The sequence below is a fragment of the Hyperolius riggenbachi genome, chromosome 7, assembly GCF_040937935.1.
Source record: "Hyperolius riggenbachi isolate aHypRig1 chromosome 7, aHypRig1.pri, whole genome shotgun sequence".
NCBI lineage: Eukaryota > Metazoa > Chordata > Amphibia > Anura > Hyperoliidae > Hyperolius > Hyperolius riggenbachi.
In genome coordinates this window covers 115129297-115140206 of record NC_090652.1, presented here as the reverse complement: position 1 = coordinate 115140206, position 10910 = coordinate 115129297, and the positions used below count along the sequence as shown (strand labels likewise).

General features: G+C 41.0%; 1 protein-coding gene across 2 annotated transcripts in view; it reads left to right on the top strand.

Annotated features, from left to right (window-relative positions):
- Positions 1 to 7073: 7073 nt before the first annotated feature.
- The window catches only part of LOC137525635 (interleukin-21 receptor-like), a 51793-nt gene continuing 47956 nt past the window's right edge, over positions 7074 to 10910 (top strand). For both annotated transcript variants that reach the window (XM_068246784.1, XM_068246783.1), the window contains exon 1: positions 7074 to 7233. The gene's annotated coding sequence lies outside the window, so the exon portion shown is untranslated. The remainder of the gene's footprint in view (positions 7234 to 10910) is intronic.

The window sequence follows — 10910 nt, the reverse complement described above, 5'->3', positions numbered from 1 at the left end:
TCCTTTCACTTGGGACAAAGTGCATAGTGTACTTTGCTACATCTCTGTGCGATTTGCGCTTTGCACACTGTCCCATTGGGAAGGAGAAGTTTGTCCTCGGAAGGTAAGTTAAAAACAAACAAAAAAAAAACAGGTAAGCAAAAGTTCCAAATGTTATTGTTTGGTTAAAAAGGTTTAATAAAGTTTACAAAAGTTAATGTTAATGAATTTCTTGCATTGCTGCTTGCTTGTTTTTTTTTTGTATGTTTTTTTCTCTCTCTTTTTCCATCCTTTACCCTTCCAGGTGGACCGAGCGAACGACTGATCGACCAACCAGCTGCAGCACTGATGGTGCATCCTGACAGAAGCATTGCGCGTCTGTCAGATTACACACAAGTCGGTGCATGCAGCGCTGCAGGACGAGATTTCTCCTCCGCAGTAAGATACGTTTGTCAAGGCATATGAGCTGAGGGGTGGTGTTGGAGCTCCTATGCTTTGGCAAGCACTTTGTATCAAAACTGGCAAAGGTTTTTTTCATCCACATCGATCGATGTGAATGGATTAATCTGGTTTGCCAGGGCATAGGAGCAAAGTGGGTTTGGAAAATTTTGTGGGCGGTGCTCCTATGTCCTGGCAAACGCCATGCCCCCCCCTTTTTTCACATATTTCGGCAGATATTTTTTCATCCACATTGATCAATGCGAATGTGAGAATCTTTGCCGTTCATTTTTCCTTTTATGGAGAAAAAAGTGCATTACCCGTATGCCCAATATAAGGAGTATAGCAGAAACTCCTAATACTGGCCATACATGTAATGATTGTGGAGACGCTAAAATGCCAGGACAGACCCCCACAAGTGACCCCATTTTAGAAAGAAGACACCCCAAGGTATTCGCTGAGGGGCATGGTGAGTTCATAGAAGATTTTATTTTTTGTCATAAGTTAGCAGAAATGGATTTTTTTATTTTTTTTCCCACAAAGTGTCATTTTCCGCTAACTTATGACAAAAAATAAAATTTTATATGAACTCAGTATGTCCCTCGTGGAATACCTTGGGGTCTCTTCTTTCCAAAATGGGGTCATTTCTGGGGTGTTTTACTGTCCTGGAATTGTTTGGTGGGGGCCTAAATTGTGAGCACCCCTGTAAAGCCTGAAGGTGCTCATTGGACTTTGGGCAAGTTTGCGCAGCTAGCCTGCAAAAAAGTGTGACATATGTGGTATTGCCATTCTCATGAGTAGTAATATAATGTGTTTTGGGGTGTCTTTCCACACATACCCATGCTGGGTGGGAGAAATATCTCTGTAAATGACAATTTAGTGTAAAAAAATTGAAAAAATTGTCATTTACAGAGATATTTCTCACACACAGGATTGGTTATGTGTGAAATACACCCCAAAACACATTATACTACTATTCCTGAGTACAGCGATACCACACGTGTGACACTTTTTTGCAGCCTAGCTGTGCAAAGGGGCCCAAAGTCCAATGAGTACCTTTAGAATTTCACAGGTCAATTTTAATTATTTGGTTTCCAGACTACTCCTCACAGTTTAGGGCCCCTAAAATGCCAAGGCAGTATAGGAACCCCACAAGTGACCCCATTTTGGAAAGAAGACACCCCAAGGTATTCCATGAGGGGTATGGTGAGTTCATAGAAGATTTTATTTTTTGTCACAAGTTAGTGGAAAATGACACTTTGTGAGAAAAAAACCTAAAAAATCCATTTTCACTAACTTGTGTCAAAAAATAAAATATTCTATGAATTCATCTTACCCCTCATGGAATACCTTGGGGTGTCTTCTTTCCAAAATGGGATCACTTGTGGGGTTCCTATACTTCCCTGGCATTTTAGGGGCCCAAAACCGTGAGGTGTAGTCTGGAAAACAAATGAGTAAAATTGACCTGTGAAATCCTAAAGGTACTCATTAGACTGTGGGCCCCTTTGCACAGCTAGGCTGCAAGAACGTGTCACACATGTGGTATCCCCGTACTCAGGAGAAGTAGTATAATGTGTTTTGGGGTGTCTTTTCACACATACCCATGCTGGGTGGGAGAAATATCTCTGTAAATGACAACTTTTTTCATTTTTTTACACACAATTGTCCATTTACAGAGATATTTCTCCCACCCAGCATGGGTATGTGTAAAAATACACCACAAAACACATTATACTACTTCTCCTGAGTATGGGGATACCACATGTGTGGCACTTTTTTGCACCCTAACTGCGCTAAGGGGCCCAAAGTCCAATGAGTACCTTTAGGATTTCACAGGTCATTTTGAGAAATTTGGTTTCAAGACTACTCCTCACGGTTTAGGGCCCCTAAAATGCCAGGACAGTATAGGAACCCCACAAATTACCCCATTTTAGGCAGAAGACACCCCAAGGTATTCAGTTAGGAGTATGGTGAGTTCATAGAAGATTTTATTTTTTTGTCACAAGTTAGCAGAAATTGATTTTTATTGTTTTTTTCACAAAGTGTCATTTTCCTCTAACTAGTGACAAAAAATAAAATCTTCTATGAACTCACCATACTCCTAACTGAATACCTTGGGGCCCTAAACCGTGAGGAGTAGTCATGAAACGAAATTTCTCAAAATGACCTGTGAAATCATAAAGGTACTCATTGGACTTTGGGCCCCTTAGCGCAGTTAGGGTGCAAAAAAGTGCCACACATGTGGTATCGCCATACTCAGGAGAAGTAGTATAATGTGTTTTGCGGTGTATTTTTACATATACCCATGCTGGGTGGGAGAAATATCTCTGTAAATGGACAATTGTGTGTAAAAAAATCTAAATATTGTCATTTACAGAGATATTTCTCCCACCCAGCATGGGTATATGTAAAAATACACCCCAAAACACATTATACTACTTCTCCCGAGTACAGCGATACCACATGTGTGGCACTTTTTTGCACCCTAACTGCGCTAAGGGGCCCAAATTCCAATGAGTACCTTTAGGATTTCACAGGTCATTTTGAGAAATTAGGTTTAAAGACTACTCCTCATGGTTTAGGGCGCCTAAAATGCCAGGGCAGTATAGGAACACCACAAATGACCCCATTGTAGAAAGAAGACACCCCAAGGTATTCAGTTAGGAGTATGGTGAGTTCATAGAAGCTTTTATTTTTTTGTCACAAGTTAGCGGAAATTGATTTTTATTGTTTTTTTCACAAAGTGTCATTTTCCGCTAACTTGTGACAAAAAGTAAAATCTTCTATGAACTCACCATACTCCTAACGGAATACCTTGGGGTGTCTTCTTTCTATAATGGGGTCATTTGTGGTGTTCCTATACTGCCCTGGCATTTTAGGGGTCCTAAACCGTGAGGAGTAGTCTTGAAACCAAATGTCTCAAAATGACCTGTGAAATCCTAAAGGTACTCATTGGACTTTGGGCCCCTTAGCGCAGTTAGGGTGCAAAAAAGTGCCACACATGTGGTATCGCTGTACTCGGGAGAAGTAGTATAATGTGTTTTGGGGTGTATTTTTACACATACCTATGCTGGGTGGGAGAAATATCTTTGTAAATGGACAGTTGTGTGTAAAAAAAATCTAAAAAATCTCATTTACAGAGATATTTCTCCCACCCAGCATGGGTATGTGTAAAAATACACCCCAAAACACATAATACTATTTCTCCTGAGTACGGCGATACCACATGTGTGACACTTTTTTGCAGCCTAGGTGCGCTAAGGGGCCCAAAGTCCTATGAGCACCTTTAGGCTTTACAGGGGTGCTTACAATTTAGCACCCCCAAAATGCCAGGACAGTAAACACACCCCACAAATGACCCCATTTTGGAAAGTAGACATCCCAAAGTGTTCAGAGAGGGGCATGGTGAGTCTGTGGCAGATTTCATTTTTTTTTGTCACAAGTTAGCAGAAATGGAAACTTATTATTAATTTTTTTTGTCCCAAAGTGTCATTTTCCGCTAACTTGTGACAAAAAATAAAATCTTCTATGAACTCACCATGCCTCTTAGTGAATACTTTGGGATGTCTTCTTTCCAAAATGGGGTCATTTGGGGGGTATTTATACTATCCTGGAATTCTAGCCCCTCATGAAACATGACAGGGGGTCAGAAAAATCAGAGATGCTGGAAAATGGGAAAATTCACTTTTTGCACCATAGTTTGTAAACGCTATAACTTTTACCCAAACCAATAAATATAGGCTGAATGGGTTTTTTTTTAATCAAAAACATGTTTGTCCACATTTTTCGTGCTGCATGTATACAGAAATTTTACTTTATTTGAAAAATGTCAGCACAGAAAGTTAAAAAAATCATTTTTTTGACAAAATTCATGTCTTTTTTGATGAATATAATAAAAAGTACAAATCGCAGCAGCAATCAAATAGCACCAAAAGAAAGCTTTATTAGTGACAAGAAAAGGAGGTAAAATTTGTTTGGGTGGTAAGTTGTATAACCGAGCAATAAACAGTTATAACTGCAGTGGTCTGAATTGTAAAAAATGGCCTGGTCTTTAGCACTGCAGTCTTCAAGTGGTTAAAGTGATACTGTAGGGGGGTCGGGGGAAAATGAGCTGAACTTACCCGGGGCTTCTAATGGTCCCCCGCAGACATCCTGTGTTGGTGCAGCCGCTCACCGATGCTCCGGCCCCGGCTCCGGTTCACTTCTGGAATTTCTGACTTTAAAGTCAGAAAACCACTGCGCCTGCACGCCCGTGTCCTCGCTCCCGCTGATGTCACCAGGAGTGTACTGCGCAGACACAGACCATACTGGGCCTGTGCTGTGTGCTCTTGATGACATCAGCGGGATCGAGGACACGGCATCGCAGGCGCAGTGGTTTTCAGACTTTGAAGTCTGAAATTCCAGAAGTGAACCGGAGGCGGGGCCGGAGCATCGGTGAGTGGCTGCGCCAACACAGGATGTCTGCGGGGGACCGTTAGAAGCCCCGGGTAAGTTCAACTCATTTTCCCCTGACCCCCCTACAGTATCCCTTTAACTAGTTACCCACTAAGGGTTTTTTCCCTTTAAGGACCAGAGCAAATTTTGCCACCATTTAGGCTTTCTTTGGGTGGTTCATTTTGCTAAGAATTATTTTATTTTAAATGCATTTTAACCACTTCAGCCTACAGCGTCGAAAATCTTAAGCATCCGAGCAATGTTCACCTCCCATTCATTCGCCAATAACTTTATCGTTACTTATCACAATTAATTGATCTATAGCTTGTTTTTTCCACCACTAATTAGGCTTTCTTTGGGTAGTACATTTTGCTAAGAGCCACTTTACTGTAAATGCATTTTAACAGGAAGATTAAGATAGAAATGGTAAAAAATCATTATTCCTCAGTTTTTAGCCATTATAGTTTAAAATTAATACATGCTACAGTAATTAAAACCCATGCATTTTATGTGCCCATTAGTCCCGCTTATTACACCGTTTAAATTACGTCCCTATCACAATTTATGGCGCCGATATTTTATTTCGAAATAAAGGTGCATTTTTTCAATTTGCGTCCATCACTATTTATAAGCTTATAATTTTAAAAAAATTAATAAGATACTCTCTTGACATGTATATTTAAAAAGTTCAGACCCTTAGGTAACTATTTATGTAGGTTTTTTTTTTTTAAATTGTAATTTTTTTTATTTTTTTTTAAATACAAAAAATGTATTTGGGTAATTTTAGTTTGGGAGGTAAATAGCTAATTTTAGATGTAATATAATGTATTTTTCTATTTAATTTAGGTATGTGGGTGCAGTTTACTATTTGGCCACAAGATGGCCACATTCAAAAAATTCCTAGATGCGAACGATCTCGCATCTAGGAACTATAAGAAGAAGGTGATGTTTCCTGGGGGCAGAAATACTGCGCTCTCTGATGAGAAAGCGTCGGCATTTGTGCCGGAGACTTAGATCGGTGAATGGGAATTATATTCCCATTCACTGATCGGGGGGGGCAGCGGGAGCACGCGCGGGCGCGCGCCCGATCGCGCGCACCACACGGCTGCAGCAGCAGTGCCCATCTGGACGGATATATCCGTCCAGATAGGGCGAAGTGGTTAATGGGACTAATAAGAAATAATAATAATGGAAAAAAAATCTTTATTTCTCAGACTCCTTATAGTTTTAAAACGTTCTACTGTGGATAAAACCCACACATTTTATTTGCCTATTTGTCCCGGTTATTACAAAGTTTAAAACATTTCCCTAGTACAATGTATGGTAACAATATTTTATTTGGAAATAATTCCATTTTGTGACCATCGCTAATTGCAAGGCCACATTTGCAAAATAACAGTAATATGACATACATATTAAAAAAGTTCAGTCCCTAAGTTAACTATGTATTTTTTTTATGTCTTTTTTTTATATTCGGAAATATTTTATTTTGGTAACAACGGGAGAGTGGGGAGCTAAGGGGTTCATTTTAATTGGAAATGTATGTCTTAGTGTGTAATGTAATGTGTCATGGTGTAATTGAATATTTAGCCACTACTGAACAGTACACAGTGGAAGTAATGCGTGTATGTGTTACTTTTGTTTTTTTGGCAATGACCCCAGGCATCTTATTGATGCCAACGATCATTGACTCCGGCACTTAGATGGTGAATGGGAAATGGGTTCCCATTCACTAATCACCGTACTAACGAGTGGCAACAAGAATTTGACCCAAAATCAATAGAAAGTATTGATGGGACAGGATGGAAATTTTGATCGAAGGGTTCATCCACAAGTCAAACCTAGGCTGTTGCCTAGGGCCTGGAGAAAGCTTAGCGGCCTAGTCGATGCTAGCGCCCACCAAATCATACTAAACAAAAGTCAGATGACCATCAGCGGTGGGCAAAAACTGCTATCTTGCCTCGGGGCTCATTTCAAATGAATACTTTTCTACTCAGTACAGACTGTGCAAAGTGAACCTGTTCTGTAGTATGAATGGGTGTGGAGGAAAGGGGGTGGCAGAATGTGAACTGTGACAAATACTGGATGAGGCATGCTCCTCACTAATGGCCAGATCAAGTGATGCTTGTGAAATGTCCAAGTTTCCTGAAGGACAAATATGCTATTTCTACCAGTTATAGGCATTTACTTCACTTGTGACTTCTTGAGAAGTAAGAAGACCGGTCCCAGGAGGACAAATCAGTTCTTTATAACCGTCATACATTTCTACAGCTGAGGAAATGACATGCTGATTTTCCTGGAGATAATTTGATGTCTTTTACTAATACTTACCCAGCCCCACTGAACATTTTCACACATTTGGGAAGGCTTCACAGCTAGCAGGTAAAATCTGTCTATTGCACTTCTATTCATTACAGATGTTTCTCAATAATGGAGTGATGCACAGTTTACTTTGTAGCTATATTTTGAAGGTATTAACTCTCTAACTCATTAATAACTTATTGGTTATATTGCTATATTGCTTATATTGTTAAGTAAACAATATCAGTATTTAGGTACTGTAGAAATATTTTTGCATTGTCCATTTTTGTTGTTCATTTTTTTTTCCCCCAATATTCTTTTTTTCAACTATTTTCTTACTGTTAGTGTATTTTCCACCTAATTTATATTGCATAAAAATGCAGCCTGGTGAGCGAGGAATCTTTCACACTCCTACTGTACATGTTTGATTGCACATCTAAAGGACACCTGAAGTGAGAGGGATATGGTGGCTGACATATTCATTTCCTTTTAAGCAATACCAGTTGCCTGGCAGTCCTGCTGATCTCTTTGGCTACAGTAGTATCTGGATCACACAAGCTTGCAGCGAATCCAGTGTGACTTCAGGCCTGGAAACCACTACAAATCGCAAATCGCTATCGCAGTCGCTAGTGTTTTTAATTAGGGTTTTGTAAAGCGATTTCTTGAATGTTTTCTGGGGATTTTGGTAGCGATTTTAAAAAGTGTAAGCATTTTGCCAGCGATTGTATAGCGATTTGCGATTAGCAATTTTAATTCTGATTGGTCCTTTCAATGTATCATCATTTTATGTACTGTTTGCATTAACTTAAAATCACACTCAAATCGCTATGTGTAGCGATTCATAATCGATTACGGCAGCGTTTATATACTTTACATTGCAGAAACGCTGACACCACTAAAATGCTTCATGTCCTGCAATAGCAATTTTGCTAATCGCAATCGCTTCAGTGGAATTTGGCCTATCCATTAATATGAGCTGAGCTCAAATAATCGCTCTAGTGGGTACCAGCCCTGAGTCAGAAACATCTGGTCTGCATGCTTGTTCAGGTTCATTGGCTAAAAGTAAATGAGAGGTGGAGGATCAGCAGCACAGCCAGGCAATGTGCATTGTTTAACCTCTTGAGGACCCTGGGCTTAAACCCCCCTAGTGACCAGGCCATTTTATACAAAATATGCCACTGCAGCTTTAAGGCCTCGCTGCAGGGCCGTACAACTCAGCACACAAGTGATTCCCCTCCTCCCCTTTTCTGCCCACCAACGGAGCTTTCTGTTTTGTTTTTTTACATATATATGTTTCCTTTTTTTATCAATAAATTTTACTATTTATTTATTTATTCATATTTTAAAACCCTGCCCTTCCCCTGCCAACCAATCAGCGTGATCAGCTGTCATAGGCTTCAGCCTATGACAGCGGATTGCTTCCCTGCCCCCAGAAGTTACGGACAGCCGTGTCACACAGCTGTCCCCAGTACAGCACTGCCGTAGATCGCAACGCTGTACACAGTAAATAGACAGTGGTTTTGCCGTCTAACAGTTTTCTAGCAGCGATCGCCACTGGGAGACTGATGACGGAGCGGAACTCCATCATTCAAGCAGAGATGCGCGCATCGGCGCTCAATCTACTGCAAATCCCTGCCCCAGGAGTTTACCTGTGCAGAAAGCGAGGGGGAAGGGTGTTAGGGGGGCCCCATCCAAAGCTTTGCAGGGGGGCCCAGCGATTTATAGTTACGTCACTGCCAGCACCTATTCAGTAAGGAAACCTTGGGCAAGACTCCCTAATACTGCGACTGCCTACTGAACCCACCATAGTGGCCTCAGCTCTTGCACTTTGAGTCTGCCAGGAGAAAAGCATGAAATAAATGTTCTGTGTCTTATCTTGTGTATCCTGAAAAAGGGAAAAAAAAGCTGTGTATAACGGGGCTGTTGGCGAGGCCCAGGCACACTCAGGTCCCATACACCAGGCTCACCTGTAATGCCCTGCAGCCAATCATAGTAAGATCATGTGCTTTTGCCATTAATTCTCCTTGCAAAGTAATTCTCCTGAGAGAACTGACCATCTCTAATAACAAGCGGGACTAAACTCAGAATGTTCTCTCTGTTCTAAAAGATTGGCCACAGCATAATAACCTTTTTGGACAAAACAGTTTCTTAATTATAGTAATGGATATTCTAATAAAGTTTTGAACTTGGTTTCACTTTGCAGGGAGAGCTGAAGGGTTAAGTGTCAATGTTTACTGTATGGAGGGAGAGCCATGGCAGTGCTATTTGCAGTTGCTGATAAGAACTAATTAGACACTTTAATCTGGGTAAAGGAAGAAAGAAACACAGAGCAATGGATTTCTTCAGCAACTATACAAGGATAAAAGACTTTTCATTGTATGCTGTGCAAGAGTCCGATTCCGCTTTAACCTTTGAGGCACCAGTTGGAATCAGTGTATTCAAGTGTCCCCGGGGCAACGTGACATGATGAGATAAACATGTTTATGTACGGTACAAAATATATTAATAACCAGGCTGTTTTACTTGTTTTATTTTTCTGCCTGAAAGAGTTAATTTTTAGGCGTGGAAGTGACAGCTTCTGGCTTGTCGGTACCTTGTTGGGAATATAGTAACTCTCATTGATAAGCAAATCACAGCCATAAAAGTTTTCCTGGCAGAATACAACTTCTTCAAAATTGTCTTACCTGATAAGTCTGCCCTCTGCGCCTATATGCCTCCCTCGCAGCCTTGTCTCTTTTTTGTACTCAATTTGGTGACACAGCGCCGCTTACCCCTATGGTGACTTGTCTTTGGATGACTTGCGGGTGAGAAGGCAATGAAGGTTGCTCCATCCTGTTACCCTGACAGCGGCTCAGACAAGCGCCACTACGCGTGGTGCGTGATCGGACATACGTTCGCTCCTCTTCCCGCTGTGCTCACTGGTTGATGCACGTGTGAGTGGGTAGGGTACTAAGATTTGCTGTGGTGGAGGCAGGAGGCGTACCCTTGTAGGGCTTTAACTTGCACGCCAGTCTGTCCGCATTTGAGCTACATTTTTGCCGCCATCTACGCGGTCTGTGAGGAAGCTACAAAGCAAAACAATTGTTGGCCATGGTGTCTCTGTGGGTGATGCCACCTGGATGGGTGATATATAAAAATACATTGCTTGCTGTATGCTGTCATGAATCTTTTCACCCTTGGCAAATAAATGGATATGATAAGTAGCTGGTGCCCATGTGATGGTTTCTTTTTAAAGGTTGCAAGAATACAACTTCTGAGAGCATGGTGAGAAATAAATACTGTATAGTTAATGTATATTCATTTAGGGACACGTAATAGTCTGCCACTGAGCAGAGTCAACAACACATTAAGTGTTTCAATATAGAATAAAACCATGGGATATCTAAAAAAAATAATTTTAGGAGTAGGATGATAAATACAATTGTTTATCTCATCAGTTTACCTCGGGTTCACTTTAAAACCCTGTTGAATAACTGCATATGGTATGCCAGTGGCGTAACTATAAATGATAGGACAACCCAATAAAACGTGGATAGGGACCTCCTATGTTCGCAGTTCCTTCCCCTGTAGTGACCCCCGCAGCCAAGGGACACATCTGTCAGTGGACATATCACTTGGAGCCACCATGACTCTCCCAAAATAGTGCAGCCACTATCACTTCCTCCACTTATTACAAGTGTAGCAGCAACCCCAAAACGAAGGGTGAGAAGCGCGGAGGTCTCTGACTCTGTGGAACTTCTGCTTTGTAAAGTGATCAC